Raw genomic sequence first — 23,639 nt, 5'->3', positions numbered from 1 at the left:
GGACACAACTGGGCGACTTCACTTTCACTTTTCACTTTCATGCACTGGAGAAGGAAATGGCAACCCACTCCAGTATTCTTGCCTGGAGAATCCCAGGGACGGTGGAGCCTGGTGGGCTGCCATCTGTGTGGTCACACAGAGCTGGACACGGCTGACGTGACTTAGCAGCAGCAGCAGCAGTGTGTATATGTTAGCCCCAAGCTCCTAAATTAGGAGTTTTGTTGTTGCTGTTGTTCAATTGCTAAGTTATATCCGCTCTGTGACCCCATGGACTGCAGCACACCAGGCTTCCCTGTCCTTTACCATCTCTCGGAGTTCGCTCAAATTCATGTCCATTGAATTTGTGAACATAGGAGTTTGGGAACACTCAATTTAAAAACCAAAATAAATCTTGAGCTCAACAAAATAAAGACCTTGTGGAGGGAAGAAACCATGATGGACTCTGGTTCCTTCTTGCTTTTTGCTCAGCAGGCAGACCTCTCCCCCGATGGGCACCTTCAGAAGCCTGCAGTCCCTGATAGACTCACCAAGGACCCCAGCAGTGGCTGTGGGTTTTCTGTAATGATGACAGTATTCTGAAAAGGCAGCCCTGGGTCTGGTTGAAGGGTCAGAGAAGCAGGGCCTCAGCTGGATCATAGCCATGCTGGGCACTGTGGCCCAGGAGTCTGGAGGCTGGCAGGATGGCCCCTGGCAGTCTGTCTGTAGGTCTATCCAAGGCAGTACAGATCCTCCTGGGAGAACTCTGATTCTTTGGGCTGGGGGGAGGCAGGGACTGGACCAAGAAGAAACACTGAAAGGGCCCTTTCATTGCATGCTGTTTTGGGGGCAGATGGAAGCCTTGGGGGACCTGGCGGTGATGGAGGTGGGCCAGGCCCCCATCTGTGGGCCCAGGAGCCGGGTCTGAGGACAGTGGGCAATGAGGCCTCCAGTGCATGGACATGATGGACATGACAGCAGCAGCCACCCCAGGGTGGGGGAGGGACAGAGGGACAGAGGAGAGGACCGCACAGCCATCAAGCCTGTCAGCATTTGTGTTGGCTCCTAGACCACTGGAGGAAATGAGGGGGAGACAGAACTTTCCTGGAACTTCCACAGGTACGGAGAGTGCGGGGCCAGCCGCAGGGCCGAACCGGCACCCTGGCCGCCTCAGGGCCTGGCAGACACCCCTTCTGGGTAGCGTGCAGAGCCCAGCCTTCCACCCAGCTGCTGAGTAGGCCATCGCTCTGGATTTTCTTATTGTTATCGGATTAGGTGAAAACACTGAATGTGCTGATTTCTTTTTTGTTTTCACATTCCTGAAATGTTCTTTGCTAACCCACAGGCTTCAGCTCTTTTCCTGGAGCACCAGCTGGCTCATGAAAGCGACTGCTGCACTTGGCAGGGTTAATTTATTCAGCGCCTGGAACAGGCCCCTATCTCTCTCCGGCACACAACGCTCTCGGATTGCGTTTTAAACACACACACAATAGCCGCACACATGAGGGATCATGTCCAGGCTACTCCCAGGATGGCCCTGTCATCGCGGGGCTTTGCTGGGACCTCAGGAGCAGGTCTACAAGGAACAGCAGGACAGTAGCGGGCTTGTGACCGGTCCCCAGGGTGGGACCCAGGCACAATGATGCTACAGCACTGTGGCCTCCCTGAGGATGGGTTCTTTGTGACACAGATGTGTCTGACTGGTGTGGTTCAGTGCAAAGCGACAGTCCCCCGCCCTCACCAAGCTGTCTCCACCTCGTTTTTGTTCTGGGGTAAGGCCCGACCAGAGCCCTGCCCACAACTGCCAGGTGCCCTGCACTCAGACCTGAAAGACAGGCAGCTGCTCTGTCACCAGCCTCCAGGCCTCCCCACAGCCACTCTACACCCAGGACAACAGCTTCCCACCCCCATTCCTACTTTCAACCTGACCCCTACAGTCCTGTCCTATCTTCCCACCACAAGAAGCGTCCACAGCTCCCTAACCAGGCTGACTCCCTGCTGACTCACGCCCTACCCCAGCTCTTCAACCCAGAGCAACCTAAAGCAAAGGACTGCCTCGTTCCTCTGGCTCCACAGCTCTGGCCCCACTGTCCCGTCTCTCATCAATGTTGGCTAAAGACAGATAGAAACTTCAGGAAAACCAACAAACTGCTAGAAGAATTCAGGAGAAAATCTTTGTGACCTTCAGTTAGGCAACGATTTCTCAGCATCAATACCAAAAGTATGATTCGTAAATAAAAATTTTTTAAAGTGATAGATAAACTGGAATTCATCAAAATTTAAAACTTCTGCTCTTCAGAAGACATTGTCAAGAAAGTGCAGAGCCAAGCCACTTGGAAGGGAGGCATCCACAAAACACAAAACTGACCAAGGACCTGATTCCTGAATTTATGAAGAAGCTCACAAAACTCAACAACGACAGAACACACAACTCAATAAAAAATGATCAAAGATTCAAACACTTCACCAAAGAAGATAATTGGATGGCAAATAAACACCTGGAAAGATGCTCAATGTAAGAGTCATTGTTGTTGCTTGGTCACTAAGTCATGTCTGACTCTTCGCGACCCCATGGACTGCAGCATGTCAGGCTTCCCTGTCCTTCACTATCTCCCAGAGTTGGCTCAAATTCATTGCCATTGAGTCCGTGATGCCATCTAACCATCTCATCCGGAGTGATTAAGTAAATGCAAATTGAAACCACAGGGAGATATTACTATATGTCTAATTAGAATGGCTTGAAATTTAGAAACATAAAAACGAGTGCTGGCAAAGATATGGAGCAACTGGAACTCCCATTCATTGTTGGTGCAAATACAAAATGCACAGTGGCTTTGCAAATCAATTCAGTCATTTCTTATTGTTTTTAAAAAAACAACAACACAAAAGGTAACTGTGTGAACTTTAAAGATCTCACTGGCTTTACTCAATGATTCATGAATGGGGTAGAAGCCCATCCAGCAGTGAGAAAGGAGCTCCGAGGAGGTGTACAGAGGACAAGATCTTCACAGGGAGAATGGGCAGGAACAGGAAGCCATGCTCAGCAGAAAATTGGCATGGTTATTGCGAAGTCACTTCCCTTTAGGGGAGGTGGGGGTCCACAAGGACAGTGAACTCAGCCAGGGCTGATCAGGGAATTCCTGATTCACTGGTTTTAAGAACCTGTTTTGGGGATAAGATGAAACTGTAGTGAAGTCTTGGTTTGGTGATGGGGGGCTCAGCATCAGTGCCTCCATTTGGGGCCCCTTGTCTTTAACAGTATAAAATTACACCTGCACTCATCATATAGTCCAGTAATCCCACTCCTCGGTATTTGCCCAAGAGAAATGAAAGGGTGTCTGAGTGGGAAGTAATTCATAGGCTTGGTCCTGATGAAATAAAATGCATGTTTTAAAGCAAGATAAGAAAAATTTAAACATAATTTTACTCTGCTTTTGGCCTCCTCCCTCCCCACTAGTGTACATGTGCGTCTGCACTAACCAGACCCCTGCACTCCCCACCCCCAATGGCGGAAATATCTGCTCAACCATAAAATCAACTTTTCTCGTCCTACAACAAGGACCTATTGTGTAGCACAGGGAACTATACTCAACATTTGGTCATAACCTATAAGGGAGAAGAATCTCAAAAAGAATGTATATGTGTAATTGAATCACTTTGCTGTATACCTGAAACTAACATAATATTGCAAATCAATTATGTGCTTAGTTGCTCAGTCGTGTCTGACTCTGCAACCCATGGACTGTAGCCTGTCAGGCTCCTTCATCCATGGGATTTTTCAGGCAAGAATACAGAAGTGGGTAGCCACTTCCTTCTCCAGGGGATCGTCCCAACCCAGGGATTGAACTTGTGTCTCCTGTGTCTCCTGCATTGCAGGTGGATTCTTTACCTGCTGAGCCATTAGGGCTTCAGCTAAAAAAAATTAAAAAACAAAACAAAATTTATCTACTTCTGGTTGTTGTTTTGGGTTTAGTTGCTCATCTGTGTCCAAATCTGTGACCTCACAGACTGTAGCCCACCAGGCTCCTCTGTTCATGGCATTTCCCAGGCAGGAATACTGAAGAGGTTGCCATTTCCCTCTCCAGGAGATCTTCCCAACCCAGGGATCAAACCCATGTCTCCTGTATTGGCAGGCAGGTTCTTTACTACTGAGCCACCTGGGAAGCCCCTCTCCTTCTGGTACCAGTCATGTGACTCTAGAAGAAGTTCTCAGTCCTGCTGGGGACACAATGACCACCACTCACCTTATTTGTGCAGACATCTTTGGTGGACTTCATGGACAAGGCCACTACAGTACTTCCCTTTCCTGCACCAGACAGTGACTGGTGCAGGAAAGATTGGTCAGATGACCTAGGGAGATAACGGGCCCCACTTGGAGAAAGTCCTCAGCTTAAGTACTTACTTATGACCTTATATTAGTATCACTAGCTATATTACTTATATTCTGCCTATTTTACAAAATTACTGTTTCTTACATCACCAAATGATGTGTGACTGAGACTCACATAAAATAAATGAAGATTAGGTGGTCTGAAACAATTGATCAAATATACAGTCCTGTAAGATCAAGTGTAACTCTAGATGTGGGAGGGAGCAACAAGAGGAAATCGTTTCCTGGACATAACAGACTGTAAGACAGGGATCCAGAGTCGTTGGGCTACTGTTAACAGGGCCTGGTCCACTAACAGCACACTGAGTGGCCCATCAATGAAATCCTTGCCTGACTTGGGAACAAGCATTCCTACTGCCATAAGACAAACTGGTCACTAAATGCCTCCCAAACCTTGGTCAAAACTAAGACCAAAAGGGAGAGGCTTGTCAAATAAAGAATGTTGCCCACCATCCAGTTCCATAAGAACCAAGTCATCACCCACTGCTGATGATGACCCACAGGACACCCTGAAGAATGTTCTGAGTGAAGACCAGGATGAAGCACTCTGTGCTCTGGGAAAACTGGCAGAACCAGCCCTCAGACAGTTAGACATTTTCAGGGGAAATTTTTATGAACCTGGATTCTTGCATATTCCCATACTTGGAAAAGCACTTAAAAAAAAAAAAACATTAAATGAGGTGTCTGCTCCTCATGACCAGCAGCAACCTCCTACCGAGATGCGTGCTCATTGCATGTACCCCCTTCAACAAAACCACACATGTACTGGCCTCCCCTGCTTACCTCTTGGGAACAGTCCTCAGAGTTACCTAAGAGGCCATCTCCCATGTTGCAATCCTCGGGGGGCTCAAATAAATTTTCCATTTCCTTCTTAGATTGACTATTGATTAATTTTTTCATCAACAGTTCATAACAGCAAAAAGCCAGTCCTGTGGGACTATGCCTTACACTCTGTGCAGGCAGAGAGCACCAGGACTGAATTCACGGCTCAGTGGTGGTTGGAAGACATGTCAGAGGGGCTGAGTATAAGCACGAACCAGAGACTTGGGGGAGATCGTGGTGGGATCACACTGAGCACGCGCTGGGCGAGTTCATGTGGGCTCCTTGCTCCGACCCAGGCCCACCCCCAACCTCACTTCCTTGCCCGCCTCAGACTGGGCCGCCCTGGCCCCCAGCAGCCAGGATGTCCAGCTCCCACTTTTTTCTTAGTCCTTCCTCCTCAGCTACCTTTCCTACCCTCACTCCTTTTGCACCAATTGCACCCATCTTTCCAGCCCCAGATCAAATGTGACTTCTTCCCTGGAACCTTATCTGACTGCCAACTCCCCATATCCATAAGAAGCTGGAAATTACTGGATGCGCCTCTGAAGCCCAACACTTGGTCTACGTGCTCTCACAGTACCGCCTTCTCTTGTGTGACTGGGTATGGGGAGACCATGTCTCTCAAAGGGATTGAAAGCAGAAAATCTGGTTTTGCATATAGACACAGCATCTCGAGGGATGCATTACATGTGGTAAGAGCTCAGAATTCTGTTTGATGAATTAATGATGAAATGAGCAGGCACAGTGACCCGTGGCCAGTGAAGTGGGTGTGGTCAGCACTTGGGAAATAGAACATCACCTAGGAGTTCAGAGAGATGGTTTCTTGGTGATAAGCAAACAGGACTATGGGGGTTAAAACTCCACACCTACTGTTCTCCTAGTAGTCACTTGTAGTTCCCCAACCTAGCAGATCAAAATCACCTGCCAAACTGATTAAAAACATGCAGGCCTGGGGTTCACTCCCTGCGACCCTGACTCAGTCCCATCAAGGGTAAGTCTTGCTTTATATATATATATATATATATATATATATATATATTCCTTTTTTTTTTTTTGGCAGGGGTCCACACTGTGTGACTTGTGGGATCTTAGTTCCCAGACAGAGATTGAACCCAGGTCCTTGGCAGTGAAAAGCTCAGAGTCCTAACCATTGGACTGCCACGGAAGTCCCTTGCTTCCAATATTTTTAATAAAACTCCCAGGGTGTCTCTGAGCAGCCAAGCTTGAGACTTAGCTGCCTAAACAGCCAGAAAGCTGAAGACTCATTGACAGGTAATGACTTTTTTAAAAAGGGCAGCTCTGAGAATCTGTACAGAAGCCACACATACATATGACAGAAATGTGACTAGATCATCAAACTGTGATACATCCATGCCTGGCAATACAAAGAAATAAAGTACTGACACACAGAACAACATGGATGAATCTGACAAGAAACCAGACACAAAATACTACGAGTGTATGGTTCCATTGATAGGAAGTTCTAGAAGAAGCAAAACACAGTGACAGGAAGCTGATCAGTGTTTGCCTGGGGATGGTGGTGGGGTTGGGGCTGGTGGGCTGGAAACGGGACTAGAGGGACACTGAGGAAAACTTTGGGGTGAAGGAGATGCTTAGTATCTCGATGGCAGTGGCGGTTCTGTGGGTGTGTACAGTTATCAAAATTCATTGAGTTACATGCGTTCAACAAGAGGGCATCTGCTGAGACTCAGAACCTAGGACCCTAATGGGAATCCTGCCGCTGTCCTCCAACCCTCGTGGCTAGCCTGTCACCGTGTTCTGCCTTCTGATTCGGAAATCTCTCCTGGATCCTCCTCCCACTCATTACTTCCAAAGCCTGGCAACATTGCCAGGGGTAGAACTGCTGCTGGTCTTCCTGCCCAGAGTTCAGGGCCACGGCCACCTCTGCCAACAGGCTTTTCAGATGCAGAACCGATCATGCCCTACCTCGAACCCCCATTTAGATCCCTCTGATTACAGACCACCCACCTGCACCCCTTCCAGGGTAAGACAAAGTGCCACGTGCCTCTCTGGGTTCTCTCTGACCCACTACTCAGACCTGCTCCTGGCTGGACTGTGCACGGCTCCCCAAAGCACCACCACAGCTCCAGGCCGGCATGCTCACCACCTCTCTGGCCCCAACATTCTCCCAAGAGCCTCCGCTGGCAACTCCTGGTCACCTTTCCATGCCTCGGTTTCCCCACCTTGAAAGAGAGGGCCGTACATATGGGCGCCTTGTGGGAATCAGAGGAAACGACCCTCTAGGAGAACTGGACTGCTTCATTTGCCACGCAGTCGGCATGCCAAAGTCTCATGTTCATTATTTTAAAAAACATCGATGTGTTTGAAAAAGAAAACTGAAGCCAGGGGAAAAGACACTTCCCATGCACTGGTTTTCCCCAGTGAAGGTTACAGTCCTGCCTGTTTTGCAAGACTTTTCGTGGGTGTCTCCTGCTGAGACGACACGGACACACAGAAACTCATGTGGCAGAGGAGAGAGAAGAGATGAAGAGAAGTGAAACGGCTGCTCGGAGCACAGCCATGGAAGACGTAGTCTGTGGGGCTGAGCCAGAGGGACAGAACCGGATCACAGGAGCACATGTGTGCCTATCTCTGCATCCTAACGAGAGGGGCAAGCCCGTTTCTGAGTCAACTTGAAGGATGAACGTCCTGCGAAACTGAGCTAACAGTCTGATTCTAATAAGAGATTAGACTCAGTGGAAGAAAGGGGGAATCCCCCAGAACTGAATTTCCAGCCACCAGAGTGGTGGAGACGCTGCAGAGTAACTTGAGCCCCTTGCCCAGGGGGTGGGGGCAAAAGACGTCTAAACAGAAACCACGTAACAAGTAACTTCCTAGAAAAGCCTCTATCTCTGTCATATCTTTGAGACTGCCATCTAGGCCTCGCAAGCACAGCGTTTGGCCCAGATACTGTGCACAGGGACGTTAACCGGCCCTCTGCAAAGAAGGGAGGGGGCGCTCCCCAGAGCTGGATTCCAGGGGAGAAGCCTTAGAACTGGCCCAGTGGGCGGTCCCTCCCGTGGGACTTCAGATTTCCCATGCCTGGCAACAACACGCACACAAGCAGGCTCTGCACCACGGCTGTGAACACATCTCCACGCTGCCAGTAACTAGTACCCAGGCAGAGAACTGCGTTTCCAAAGACCTTTAGACTTGAACCTAAAGTTAGATCCCCTGGAGGAGGAAATGGCAATCCACTCCACTATTCATGCCTGGGAAATCCTGTGGACAGAGGAGCCTGGTGGGCTACAGTCCATGGGGTTGCAGAGTCGGACATGACTGAGCAACTAAACAGCAGCAGCAGCAGTATTAATTATCCTTACTTGGCAAGACAAGAAAAGTGACAGGCAGTGAGAAAAGACAATGTTTTCAGGCTGTCAGAAGATGTTTGAAATCCATCGTCAGCCCCCAAACAAGCATGTAGCACGCACTTGCCCAGCCCATGAGGATGTGTTAATAATGTCAGGAGTCACCGGAGACTTGAGATGTTACACCCACAGCAGAAGAACCTCTTTCCCCAGATAGCGCTGCTGTTCTGAGAGTTTCCATCCCCACCTTAAATAATAACCAGCTAGGTACTTACTCCAAAACCTCCTGCTTCTTGGGAGCGGCTGAACTCGATCAGCAAGCCAGTGGTACTATTTTAGGGTTTGGTGCTGGCGGGAGGAAAACCACACTTGAGGGGCCGGGCGCCAAGCATTGGAGCAACGCTTTGCTCAGGAAGCAGGCGGGCTCTGCTCTCCAGGGCCTCGCCCCCTGCCTCTGCCTCCCCTCTACTCCCTCCCATAAACTGCAAAATCACTTCTACCCTACTGGTGCCTGAGCGCTTCCTTTGAACGTCTCTGAAACATAGGATTTAAAGACGTAGGCTGACTGCTTTCTTGCTGATTGCTCCCTTAGATATCAAACAGAAGAAGGGGAAAAAAGCCAGTCTGCTGTGCAGAGGTGTTGTTCAGTCGCTAAGTTGAGTCCGACTCTTTGCAACCCCATGGACTGCAGCACTCCAGGCTTCCCTGTCCTTCACCATCTCCCAGAGTTTGCTCAAACTCATGTTCATTGAATTAGTGATGCCATCCAGCCATCTCATTCTCTGTTGCCCCCTTCTCCTCCTGTCCTCAATCTTTCCCAGCATCAGGGTCTTTTCCAATGAGTCGGCTCTTCGCATCAGATGGCCAAAGGACTGCAGCTTCAGCATCAGTTCTTCCAATGAATATTCAGGGTTGATTTTAGGATTGACTGATTTGATCTCCTTGCAGTCCAAGGGACCCTCAAGCATCCTCTCCAGCACCACAGTTCAAAAACATCAATTCTTCAGCATCCTGTCTTCTTTACAGACCAACTCTCACATCTGTACATGACTGTTGGGAAAACCATAACTTTGACTATACGGACCTGTCAGCAAGGCCTCAGGGCCCCTCCCCTGCCAAAGTCTGTGGCTCCTGACAGTGACTTTTAATTCTACAACTCATATGGAAATGCAAGGGACCCAGAATAGTCAAAACAATTTTGAAAAAGAGGAACAAGGTGGGACTCACACTTCCCAATTTCAAAACTTACTACAAAGCTACAGCAATCTAGACCATGTGATATTTGGCACAGGGCTAGACATACGCAGATAAATAGAACAGAACTCAGAGTTCAAAACTGAACTCTTACGTTTATGGGCAGTTGTTTTGGACAAGGACACCAAAACCATTAGACAGGGAAAGAATAGTTTTTCAACAAGCGGTGTTGGGACAACTGGACATCCACATGCAGAAGTATGAAGTTAGACTCCTTCCTCCCACCACATGCAAAAAATACCTCAAAATGTAAAAGCTAAAAAATAGAAAACTCTTAGAAGAAAATATAAGTATAAAACTTTGTGACCTTGGACTAGGCCACATTTTCTTAGATATCACACATGAGACACAAGCAACCAAAGAAAAACTAGATATGTTGGAGTTTGTAAAAATCAGAAACGTTTGTGCTTCAAAGTACACTATCAAGAAGTGAGGGCTTCCCTGGTGGCTCAGTGGTTAAAAAAAAAAAAATCCACCTGTCAATGCAGAAGACTCGGGTTTGATCCTTGATCCAGGAAGATCCCACATGCCACAAAGCAATTAAGTCTGTGTCTCACGACTATTGAGCCTGTGCTCTAGTGCCTGGGAGCTATAACTACTGAGCCCTAGGGTCCCAACTACTGAAGCCCATGTGCTCTAGAGCCTGTACTCCACAACAAGAGGAACCATCAAATGAGAAGTCCACACGCCGCCACTGGAGAGTAGCCCCCACACACCGCAGCTAGAGAAAAAGCCCGCATGGCAACAAAGACTTAGCATAGCCAAAAATAAATATAAAATTACAAAAAAAAAAAAAAAAAGAAAGTGAAGAGATAATCCACATGATGGGAGAAAATATTTACAAATCACATATCTAATAAGGGCCTATTATCCAGAATATAAAGGACAAGTAACCCAACTGAAAAATGGGCAAAGGAGCCAAACAGACAATTCTTCAAGGAAAATATGAAACATATAAATGGCCAATAAGCACATGCAAAGATATTTGCAATTATTAGGCATTAGCAGTACGAAAATCAAAGCTACAATGAGATAGCACCTCACATCTACTAGAATGACTACAGCTAAAAAAGACAATAGTAAGTTTTGGCAAAGATATGGAGAAATCGAACCTCCATACATTGTTTGTGAGAATGTAAAATGGTATTGTTGTTTGTTTAGTTGCTTGGTCATGTTGACTCTTTGCGACTCCATGGACTGTAGCCTGCCAGGCTCTTCTGTCCATGGAATTCTCCAGGCAAGAATACTGGAGTGTGTTGCCATTTCTTTCTCCAGTAAAATGCCATGGCATCTGTGAAAAAAAAATTGGCATTTCCTCAAAGATAAAGACAGTCACCATTGTGATCCAGTAATTCCACTCCTAGGTATGTACCCCCAAAGAACTGAAAACAGGAGCTCAAATAAAAATCTGTACACGAATGCTCACAGAAGTACTATTCACAACAGCTAAAAAGTAGGAAAAAAAATCCTCATCAAGTGATGCATGGATAAACATAATGTGAGATCCATACGATGGAATATTATTCATCAGTAAAAACGAATGAAGTTTTAAAAAAGGAGCCAAGTAGTGGGACATGATACAACATAGATGAACCTTGAAAACACTATGTTGAGTGAAAGAAGCCACATCAAAGAGGTCACAATTGTATGAATACATTCATATGAAATTTCCAGAATAGCAAATCCATAAATACAGAAAGTAGATTAGTGGTTGCCGTGGGATGAAGGGAGGAGTTAGAATGGGGAGTGACTGATAATTGCTCCAAGACTCCCTTTTGGGGTGATAAAAATGTTCTGGAATTTGACAGTGGTGACTGTTGCACAACTTTGTCAATACACAAGAAAATTACTGTATTGTACACCTCAAAATAGTGAATTTTATGATGTGATTTACATAAATTTCACAAGTGACACTGTAAAATATTTGATGATGTGGAACAAAGATGACAATATATTTAGTGGAATATATGGTTATGTATCGGAGAAGGCAATGGCACCCCACTCCAGTACTCTTGCCTGGAAAATCCCATGGACAGAGGAGTCTGGTAGGCTGCAGTCCACGGGGTCGCAAAGAGTCGGATATGACTAAGCGACTTCACTTTCACTTTTCACTTTCATGCATTGGAGAAGGAAATGGCAACCCACTCCAGTGTTCTTGCCTGGAGAATCCCAGGGACAGGGGAGCCTGGTGGGCTGCTGTCCATTGGATCGCACAGAGTTGGACACAACTGAAGTGACTTAGCATGGTTATGTATTAAGTTTGCATCAGCACTGAACTGAAGATGCAAAACCTATGGCTACAAAGGGTCAACTGTATATTTCATTTTTAAAAATCTGTGTGTAAGTGGACCCATGCAGTACAAGCCCAGCTGTTGAAGGGTCAACTGTAGAAATATAATATGATCCCACTTCTGGGTATTTACCCAAAGGAACTGAAATCAGGATCTCTAAGAGACATTAACACTCCTTTGTTCATGGCAGTGCTATTTACCATATCCAGGATGTGGAATCAACCGAAGTGTCCATCAGCAGACAAATGGATAAAGATGGTACATATATACAATGGAATGTGATTCAGCCTTAAAAAAAGTAAGGAGAGTCCACAGTATGTAACAACATGAATGAACCTGAGGACATTATGCTGAGTGAAATAAACCAGTCACGAAAGAACAAACCCTTCCTGACTCCACATATCTGAGGAACTCTAAAATAGTCAAATTCACAGAATCAAAGAATAGAATGGTAGTTACTAGGGGCTGGGGGAGGGGGAATGGGGCATAAAGTTTAATTAATTAATCAACTGGCATAAAGTTTCAGTCAAACAAGATGAGTAAGGTCTAGAGATTTGCTGTACAGTGCTGTACCTCTAATCACCAATCATTTATTGTATGCTTAAACATTTAAGAGAGTAGGTCTTGGGACTTCCCTGGTGGTCCAGTGGCTAAGACTCCACGCTTCTGAAGCAGGGGCCTGGGTTCAATCCCTGGTCAGGGAACTAGATCCCATATGCTGCAATCAAGACCTGGTATAGCCAAATAAATATATATTTTTTTAAAGCGAGAGAGAGTAGATCTCAAGTTAAGTGTTCTTACCATGGTAAAATAAAAGTTTAGAAAATAAATGACAAAAAAGAGGATGTTACCTCTAGGTGCTGAAATGATGGAAGGTTCTAATTGTTGTTATGTTCTTAAGATTTTTTTGACACTAGCTGAGAAGAACATGGCTTGTTTTATCATTTTAATAATACTATTTAAGCACAATAACCATTAGGCATTCTGAGAGCAGCAGACTCTATGACTTGATGGCTTATTCTGCAGAGACTAAGTTCAACATGATCCCAGGCAGGCTTTCTTAAGTGTAGAAGCAACTAAACTCTGAATAAGATGTCCTCTGTGGGGACAGGGAACCTCAGAACAGAGGGAGGTGATGGACCATGACAGTGTGTCCAGGTGTTCACTGACGCAGAAGTTGCACAGGACAAGGGTGGTCTACCTTCTGTGCTGGGTTCATGACTCCAAGCTAACACTGGGAGGAAATCTCTGTGCCAGCCAAGTTCATAAGCGCCTCAGCAGGAAACCTGCCCACTCTCCACGGAACAGAATTTACTAAGCCTTAGCCAAAAATCAAAGCCTTAAAATGTTCTGTTTGCTCTTGGAAAAAATAAATCTATCAACCCTAAAAATACCTAGGACAAAGCCAAAAGATGAAAATGACTCTGAGTGGGTTTCAAAAAGATGTTTGATGAATCTTTGCAAAGACTGTCAGAGTAAGAGTCCTTAGGACCCTTGCATTATAGTGGAGACATGCCCTCAAGGACCTGTGATGAAGTACATGAAAGGACTCCCTCCCAGGGGCAGAAACAGCTGAAAACTCTTCACAGCCTCTACCTTTCATGCAGCCAGAACAGACCCTGTGCTTATTCCTGGAAAATGAGTATAAACAGAAACTGTTTACGTGATGTGCTGATGGTGGTGGTTTAGTCACTCAGTCATGTCCAACTCTTTTGCAATCTTGTGAACTGCAGCCTGACAGGCTCCTCTGTCCATGGCATTAACCAGGCAAAAATACTAGAGTAGATTGCCATTTCCTCCTCCGGGGGATCTTCCTGACCCAGGGATTGAACTTGTGTCTCCTGCTTTGGCAGGCAGAATCTTTACCCCTGAGCCACCCGGGAAGCCCTACCTGCATACATAGACTCTGAAACCTGACATCAGCATGTAAGACAGTACTAGGTTGGCCAAAATGTTCATTTGGGATTTTCCTAAGATCTTTTGGAAAAATCCGAATGAACATTTTGTCCAACCCAATACACTCCTCTTCTTTGTAAATATCTGTGTGACCTGACTGTAAAAAATCATTCCTCCTTAAAGGAACTTGACTTTTATGTTAACCCAACCATCTCTTTAGATGACTTTTTAATTTAGTTCTAAAGCATCAAATTTCACTGTAGGAAATTACATAGAGAGAAGTAATTACAGAGGGAGACACACCACACAGGGAGAGAGATGTTTAGTGAGGTTGCCCTTTGTACGAGCTCTGGACAGGGGTCACTGCGCCCTCCCTGAGGAAACAAGACGACCAAACTCATTCTGCGAACACGTGGCTAGGAACATAGGCCTGTTGGCTTACAGTTTATGGCTTGATATACTGTCATAAAAACACCCCTGGAGGGCCAGATGAACTCACAGGCCCAAAGGAGCCTTGACAGGTCAGGTCGCCATGAGGCAAGTGTGGCTCCAGGGCTGGCCCCTCCCCACTCTCCTTCCACTCCACCCCGACCCACCCCTTGTTGCCAGGGCCACACACCTGCCACCCATACAGCACCTCCTGTGTGAGGATGCTGAGGGAGGCAATGCATATGTTTGAACTGTTTAATTAGCCAGGAATAGGAAAGCAGTGATTCTTTTGGCTTCAAAGCAGATGTTGAGCTAAGTAGGAAGAACAAGAGCCCCAGAGCCTACAAGATGACTCAGCCCCAGTCCCCCACAGGTCCCAGCATCTTTGGGGATGTACCTGTCCACCTGACTTTCCTACTATAGGGATTCTGACACTGAAAGGCCCTCTCTGACGTCCAGCAACCCTTCACCTCCTCCTTCCCAGCCTGGTTTGCTGGTTAAGCTGAAACCCCTGCACCCTTCCCAGACTTGGGTTCCCAAAGGCCTCCCCACCCAGTCTGAATCCCAAGACCACCTCCTTCAGGCTCCCCATCAGCTCCCTGCTCAGCCAGCCACCAACTGGGATCTGCCACATCACCACCTTTCTGTTTCCAATCTGGGTCTCCGGATGGAACTATGAAGACTGAACTCCCCCGAGGGAACATGGCCCTCATTGCCCCTGAAAGAAGTGAAAGTGTTAGTCATTCTGTCATGTCTGATTCTGCAAGCCCATGGACTGTAGCCCACTAGGCTCTTCTGTCCACGGAATTCTCCAGGCAAAAATACAGGAGTGGGTTGCCACTTCTTTCCGCAGGGGATCTTCCCAATCCAGGAATCAAACCCAGGTCTCCTGCATTTCTTTACCATCTGAACCACCTCACCAGGAAAGTCTTCATTGCTACTGAGCAATTGATTTATTCAACTCTAACTATTTTCATGTTGAATCTCCCAAAAAGCATTTATTCTAAGAATTTCTTGTTAACTCAGAGGGGAAAGTTCATTAGCCTGACTAATCGCAGGTTGAGCATTATTCTTCAAGCCATCCTTACTACTATCAAAGCCTACATGATCTCCACCTGATGCCTGACTTGTTTCTTCCTGATTCTGAACTTTCTTTATTGGTGACGGTGGGTGGGGGCAGGGAACAGGGCTGATGTCCCTCTCCCAACCCTCAGCAACAACTTTTGAACCTTTGCTCCCGAAAAGGTACAAAAGATGCAAGGAAGAGGACTTCCCTGGTGGTCCAACTGTTAGGAATCCACCTGCCAGTGCAGGGCACACGGGTTCAATCCCTGGTCCGGGAAGATTCCATATGCCACAGGGCAACTAACAACACCACGTGCCACAACTACTGAAGCCTGTGTGCCTAAAGTCTGTGCTTTTTAACAAGAGAAGCCACTGCAATGAGAAGACCACTTGCTGCAACCAGAGAAAGCCCTCATACAGCAATGAAGGCCCACTGCAACCAAAATTAAATAAATTATAAAAAAAGAAGGTACAAATAAGAAATGAATAAAGAAAAAGCAGCAATTAATGAAACCAAAAACATTTTTAACAGTCCCGAGGACTAATAAAAGTAAAAGCTGGTGTTTTGAAAGGACTAACAAGATAGAACTTCACGCAAATTTAATCAAACAAGAAAAAAAGAAGGCATCCAAATTAGAAACAAGAAAGAGGACATAATTATATATATGGATTTGTAAACTGGTGAAACAGATAATTTTCTAGGAAAACACAGATTACCAAAATTAACTCAAGAAGAAACAAACAGTTCCAGAGGAAAAAAAGCAAAGGGTAGGAAAAGGTAATTCAGAGAAATACTAAAGGCTAATAAACACATGACAAGATGCTTCGTCTACCCAGTGCCCAGCAGGCATGAACTGAGCAATAAGATACTTTTAAAGCCATCATATGGGCTAATATTTTTTAAAGGGATAACAGTGTCAGCAAAAATGTGGGAAATAGGACTTTCACACACTTGTATGCATGGATTTTGGGAAGCAGCTGGAGAGGAGATTGTAAAAGGGGACTTTTGGGACTTCCCTGGTGGTCCAGTGGCTAAGACTGCACGCTCCCAATGCAGGGTGCCCAGGTGGCATCCCTGGTTGGGGAATTAGATCCCACCTGCCACAGCCAAGAGTCTGCACAATGCAACCAAAGATCCTGCATGCCACAACTAAGATGTGGCTCAGTCAAATAAATATATCTATTTTTAATTAAAAGAATAAAGGGAGACCTTTCACATTTTACTCTCTGCACTTGTATGAGTTTTTATAAGAATGTGCTTTAAAAATGGAATTTCTAAGCCTGTATACACAGGACTAATACACAACTGTTACTATCTGTTTAGATTGGAAAACAAAGCTTTGAAATGAGAATGTAGACTTAAAACAGTTTATGGATCTGAAACATAAGAGGCAAGAAAAAAGAGAAACAGAAAACTAAGCAGCAGAGTACAGACTGGATATGACGCAGAAGAAAACCAAGCACCAGCTCCGTGAGGGCAGAAGCCCTGGCCTCTTCCTTCTGCCCCTTGCTGAGAGCCCAGCACAGGGCACTGAGTAAGTGTTTGCTGAATACATGAAAGCAAAATGGGATTCATATATCCAGAGCTACTTTGGGAACTTCAACTTCAAAAGAAAAAAGTGCAACAGTTTTACCCAAGTGTATTTTACTAATTGTGGTGGTGGGTTAGTCGCTAAGTCAGGTCCAACTCTTGTGACCACATGGGCTGCTAGACTTCTCTGTCATGGGATTCTCCAGGCAAGAATACTGGACTGGGTTGCCATTTCCTTCTCCAGGGGATCTTCCCGACCCAGGAATCGGACCTGGGTCTCCTGAATTGCCAGCAGATTCTTTACCAACTGGGCTATGAGGGAAGCCCAAGTATTTTATTAATATTATCTTGAAATGCAAGATTATTCTTTTCCCTGAAATCCTGTTACACTCTTCATATAACCATTAAGTTTGAAATTTATACTTAGGTTATTTTTCTGCATCCAACCTTCAGTTACAGGGATGTGGTTCAGGCTTCCCTGGTGGCTCAGTGGTAGAGAATCCACCAGCCTATGCAGGAGATGCAGGTTTGATCCCTGGTCCGGGAAGATCTCACATGCCTCGGAGCAACTAAGCCTTTGCACCATGACTATTAAGCCTGTGCTCTAGAGTCTAGGAGCTGAAACGACTGAAGCCCACGCACCCTAGAGCCCATGCTCCACAACAGAAGCCAGCATACCGAAACTAGAGGAAGCCCACACAGCAACGAAGACCTAGCACAGTCCAAAATAATAATTTTTTTTTTTTATTAACCCGCATCTCCAGGGTCTCCTGCGTTGGCAGGTAGATTCTTTACCACTAGTGTCACCTGGGAAGACCCAATAAGTAAATAAATATTTTTTTTAAGGGATGTGGTTCATCTTGGTTAGTCTGTTACTATATTTTCACTAAATATTTTAATAATATTTGTATGCTGGTGTTCATATTTGTTAAAATTCACAGTTTTCCTCTTTTTCTATTTTGTAGCATTACATCAGTTTAGAAAAATTGATAGAGCAGAGTGAAGTGTTAACCATTCAGTCATATCTGACTCTTTGCAACCCCATGGATTGTAGCCCACCAAGGCTCCTCCCTCCACAGGATTCTCCAGGCAAGAATACTGGAGTGGGTTGTCATGCCCTCCTCCAGGAGAGCTTCCCAACTCAGGTATCGAACCCAGGTCTCCCTCATTGCAGGAAGATTCCTTACCATGTGAGCTACCAGGGAAGCCCAGAGAGAGTGGTTCAAGGAAATATAAAGGTCATGCTGACAGTATAAATATGACTCAACAGTTAGAAAGGGTCACTATTTTTAATCAGCTTGATTGTTGTATAGTTGACTGGAAGGGTCATATTGAACAGGACTGACGCGTAAGCTGGAGAGGTGTGTGTCCTTTATGTGGCCAGCCGGCCACTTAAACAGGGATGTGCAAGCAGGAAGCACAGTAATGTATCCTGAAAAACTGGAATTCATTGGCCCCCTGATGCATTTGCTCCCAAGGGTTAGAACACTTCATAGTTTTTATGAAGCTCCTGAAATAGTGGCAGAAAACCACGCATGCTTCCCACATGACTTTCAGACAAAGCACCATGGCCTCTTCGGTAAACCAACCAAGTTCTTCCTCAAGGGGACAATAACGTTTCTCTGTGCAAAATCCTATGAGTTTCGCAGGAATACAACAGAGGCCTCATTTACTGCTACACCCCTCAGAGATAAAACTGGTACAGCACACACATTTATGGAACGTGTGTTTAGAGCTGCCCCAAGGTTAATGATACATGTTTTGGCCAGAGAGAAAACAGAACAAGATGTTAGCAGAATTCCTCTCTCAAATCATGCTCTGAATTTCAAGGAATACGTATGGCGTGCCACAGCGAAGAGGAAGAAGCACTCAAACCTCAAATGGCTTTACCTGTACTGTTAAGGTGTCTGGACTTGATAAGCCCTAGTCAATGAGGATGATTTAAGCAAAGAAGCAAGGACATAAAACTCATACTTCAGAACAACTGTTCTGAAGGTAGCATGGAGGACAGATTATAAGGGAGTAAAGCTGGAAGCAAGAAACCCATTTCCAGGCAATTTAAACAGTCTAGATGAGATACCATACACAGAGAGTGAAAGAGAAATTCATAAGAGGCTGAATCAACTAATTGTTGCTGTTGTTCAGTCGTGAAGTCGTGTGCAACTCTTTGTGACCCCATGGACTGCAGCATGCCAGGCTCCTCTGTCCTCCCCTCTCACCTACAGTTTGCTCAGATTCATATCCATTGAGTCACTGATGCCATTTAACTATCTCATCCTCTGCCACCCCCTTCTCCTTTTGCCCTCAATCTTTCCCAGCACCAGGGTCTCTTCCAGTGAGTTAGCTCTTCACATCAGCTGGCCCAAGTATTGAAGCTTCAGCCTCAGCATCAGTCCTTCCAATGAATATTCAGGGTTGATTTCCTTTAGGATTGACTGGTTTGATCTCCTTGCAGTCCAAGGGACTCTCAATTGTCTTCTCCAACACCACAGTTCAAAAGCATCAATTCTTTGGTGCTCAGCCTTCTTTATGGTCCAACTCACACATCCATACATGACTACTGGGAAAACCACAGCTTTGACTAGTCGGACCTTTGTAGGCAAGATGACGTCTCTGCTTCTTAATACACTGTCTAGGTTTGTCATAGCTTTTCTTCCAAGCAGCAAATGTCCTTTAATTTCATGGCTGTAGTCACCATCTACGGTAATTTTGAAGCCCAAGAAATTAAAATCTGTTTCCACTTTTTTCTCTTCTATTTGCCATGAAGTGATAGGACCAGATGCCATAATCTTAGATTCCTAAATATAAATAATAGAACTTGAGTGTCAGTTGAATTTTGAGGAGGAAGGAGGTGTTTCTGGTTTGAAAACAACTTGTTGAGATTGTGAAAAGACAAGGTTTGCCATGTGCATTTTTCATCTACTGCAGTGTAACAAATACCCATAACATTTAGCAGCTTGCTAAATTTTATTATATTTATCATTTATCATCTCACAGTTTCTGTGGGTGAGGAATCAAGGAGAAGCTTTGCTGGATTATACTTGAGCTGGGGCTGCACCATCTGAAGACTTGACTGGGACGGGAGCTCTGAGGAGTTCAAATCACACAGCTGGCAAGTAACCACTGGCTGCTGACAGACCTCTGTATCTTGCCCAGTGAACCTCTCTATAGGTGGCTTGAATATCCTTCAGTTATGGTACACGTCTTCCCCTGCACCAGGTGACCCGAAAGAGAGCAAGGAGGAAGCCACAATGCTTTTAATGACCCTCAAGTCTCACACATCCTTTCTGCCCTATTCTACTCATTATGAGGGAGTGATTAATTCCAGCCCACATTCATGGACAGGGCATTAAGCCCCACCTCTTGAAAGGAAAAGTATCAAAGAGTTTACAGGTATGTTTTAAAACCATTATAGCACTGAAGCAGATGATGAGTTCATTTCTTGCTGAATTTGAAATGCAGAGACACTCAGCTGGAAGAGTACAGAGGACGGATGGACATACCCATCGATGAACGTAGTGAGAACAAAGTCTACAGAAGACAGAGCTAGAAGCGAGGTCACAGGACTTTCCTCGGGGCCCAGTGGTTAAGAATCCACCTGCCAATGCAGGGGACACCGGTTCAATCCCTGATTCAGGAAGAGTCCGCATGCTGTGGGACAACTAAGCCTGTGCACCACAACTACTGAGCCTGCGCTCAGGGCCGTGCTCTGCAGCAAGGGAAGCCCCCAGGAGGAGAAGCCGTGCACCGCAACTAGTCCCCACTCACCACAACTAAAGCAAAGCCTACATGCAGCAGTGAAGACTCATTGTGGCCAAAATTAATTAATTTTCTTCAAAAAGAAGCAAAGTCACAGAGTTAAGGAGGAAATGAGAGACAAAGTCAAGCGATTCCTGAAAACTTAGCCATGAAAGGAAGTCAACACTTAAAGGTCAGAGTAGAGAGTTTGGGTGGACTCCTTTTTAAGATAGCAAACTTTTGAGCATGTTTATAGGTAGAGAGAGAAGAAATCAGTACAAGGACTTCCTGGTGGTCCAGTGGCCAAGACACCACACTCCCAATGCAGGGGGCGTGGGTTCAATCCCGGGTCAGAGAACTGGATCCCCCATACCGCAACTACAGATCCCGAGTGACGCAAATAAGACCCAACACGGCCGAATAAATAAATACTTTTTTAAAAAAAAATCAGTAGAGAGAAGTCAGAGTGTCAATGAGGAGGGGGTAGTTGACAAAGGTCTTGGTAGGACCTCTTGGCCACTGATCCGGGACAGAGGAGAGACCTCCTTGCCCGAGAGAGAAGGAAAGGAAGAAAGGGTGCTGTTTAGCTTGGTCCCGTCTCCAGGACAAGTAGATCCAGGACAAAGTGTGTTGTTAGGAACACAGATGCGCCCGCAGGTTGGGAAACTCTCAAGTCAGCTTAGTATCTCCCCAAGCCGTCCTACCTTGTCTCGCTGTTGTTCACAGACCCTGCCAGGTCTCTGGGGCCGGCTGTAGGCTTCATTGTTCTGACATACCTGCTTCCCTGTGCCCTATGCTCTTCTAAGGTGTTTGATTGGCTGTCTATCTAAGAAGATGACCACCTTGGCCTTGGAATCTCCTCTATGGGAAGTTCCCATCAGCAGCCCTGAGGGACTTGGTATTGTGGGGTCTCTGCCTGCTCCCAGTCTGTGGCTTGCACCCCGAGCTGGGTGCGGTAGTAAAGCTCCTCTGAACCACAGTGTGTTGTTTCCCACAGAAGAAACTGCAGTGGCACTGCTGTTTCTGCCCTAGAACCCTGCTTTGGTGTCCAGATTCTTGATGTATTTATTATCCTTCAGTTCTATAAAACTTTGCTGCATTAAATACAAATATAGTTCCCTTCCTGTGAATTATGACCTCAACAAAAGCTGGCCAACAGAAGATATACATTAAACTGTGACGATTCATGGAAATGAATAAGCCCATAGCAGCAAGTTCCCATGCTAGCAGTTACCATGGTGACCATGGGCATGAATGGCTATTTAAGGTGCTCTCTTTAAAACATCTCATTAGGCACCAGATAGAAAAACTGATGAAATCATCGGGGAACTTTGTTTTTTAATTTTAATGAAGAAAGAAATTAAGCTCCAGGGGATCTTCCCAACCCAGGGATCGAACCCAGATCTCCCACATTGCAGGCAGATTCATTTTGCCAGCAGAGCCATCAGGGAACCCAAGAATACTGGAGTGGGTAGCCTATCCCTTCTCCAGTGGATCTTCCTGACCCAGGAATCAAATCAGGATCTCCTGCATTGTAGGTGGATTCTTTACCAGCTGAGCTACCAGGGAAGCCTCTAGAAATATGTTAGCTACTATTTATAAAGCAACTGTTAGAGACCAAACACTTTCCTAGGGCTTTTGCTTAAATTGTCACATTTATTCCTCAGAAAGTCCCTATGAGCTAGGTAGTATTCTTTTACCCTTAGAGTAGTTGAGGAAACTGGGAATCAGACAGATTATGTAATTTTCTGATGTCCACACAACATGTGTTAGAAAACCTAAGGTTTCCACAGAAAAAGTTCATGGTTTTTCCATTCTCCCATATTGCTGTTCTGATAACAGTAACTAAATTAAAGTATAAATACGATGACCAGGTACTGCCCCCAAGCTCATTCACTCTCACACTACCAGGGGCTCAATGTCCTCCACACAGGCTGACCACAGCCTGAAGTTTTCTTATTGGCTGCCTATCTTCCCACTAGATTACAAACTCACTGAGAGCAGGGTCCTTGTCTGCTTCACTTCCCACCCATCATCAGTAACTAGAACATTATCTAGCATGGATCAGGGAATCAGTAAATGTTTGTTGAATTAACAGACAAATATGGCAAATTCAAAGGAAAAGTTAAACTGAGCAGGACCCTGCAGAGGCTTCTCAGGGATAGAAACCCCACCCCATCCCACCATGTCCCCTGCCTATTGTTTGTAGAAAAGCTTTAGCTTCCCAGGCCTTCCCTGAGTTCCAAAGTTAATCAGAGCAGTGAGAAAATGCAGAAACAAAGGAAAACAGTTAAGTAAGACAAAATAATAATAGTTAAGCCACAACACAGGTGCTGGACCTTCAGTTCCTCCTCAAGGGCTCTAGACAGCAGTCTAAGCCACGTCCTCTGAGTGGTGCAGAGACTGACACCCCCACCAGCTGGAGTTAAGTGCATGCAGCCCACCAGCACATACCTCAGACCCCCTGTAACCAGAAGGTTGTGGATGTTGACTCCTGATCACCTTACCACCAACCGTCAGAGAATTGTGTACAAGCTGATCACACCCCCTACAATACCCGCCACTAACACTGTCTTTAAAAACCCCTCCCTGAGAGACCTGGGGGAGTTTCCGTCTTTTGAGCAGAAGCTGCTCATTCTCCCTGCTGTTTGGCTCAATTGTTGTTCAGTCTCTAAGTCATGTCCAACTCTTTTGCAACCCCATGGACTGCAGCACCTCAGGCTCTTCTGTCTACAGGATTCTCCAAGCAAGAATACTGGAGTAGGTTGCCATTTCCTCCACCAGGGGACTCTTCCCAACCCAGGAATCAAACCTGAGCCTCCTGCATAAGCAGGCGGATTCTTTACCACCAGGGAAGCCCTTTTGGTTCAATCACAAAAGCACTAAAGCAAATGCTTATATAAACATGTATTTTAAAA

At 45.7% G+C, this 23,639-nt stretch overlaps 1 protein-coding gene across 3 annotated transcripts in view; it reads right to left on the bottom strand.

Moving 5' to 3' along the window:
* The window catches only part of SPECC1 (sperm antigen with calponin homology and coiled-coil domains 1), a 212,290-nt gene that overhangs the window by 168,419 nt on the left and 20,232 nt on the right, over positions 1-23,639 (bottom strand). The window contains exon 1 of one of the 3 annotated variants that reach the window (XM_055576421.1): positions 8,793-8,919. The exons of the other annotated variants lie outside the window; for them this stretch is intronic. The gene's annotated coding sequence lies outside the window, so the exon portion shown is untranslated. Of the gene's footprint in view, positions 1-8,792; positions 8,920-23,639 lie in introns of those variants that run through there. 3 annotated transcript variants of the gene reach the window in all.

The sequence above is a fragment of the Bubalus kerabau genome, chromosome 4 (assembly GCF_029407905.1).
Source record: "Bubalus kerabau isolate K-KA32 ecotype Philippines breed swamp buffalo chromosome 4, PCC_UOA_SB_1v2, whole genome shotgun sequence".
NCBI classification, from domain to species: domain Eukaryota; kingdom Metazoa; phylum Chordata; class Mammalia; order Artiodactyla; family Bovidae; genus Bubalus; species Bubalus kerabau.
This window is presented reverse-complemented; position numbering and strand designations above follow the sequence as displayed.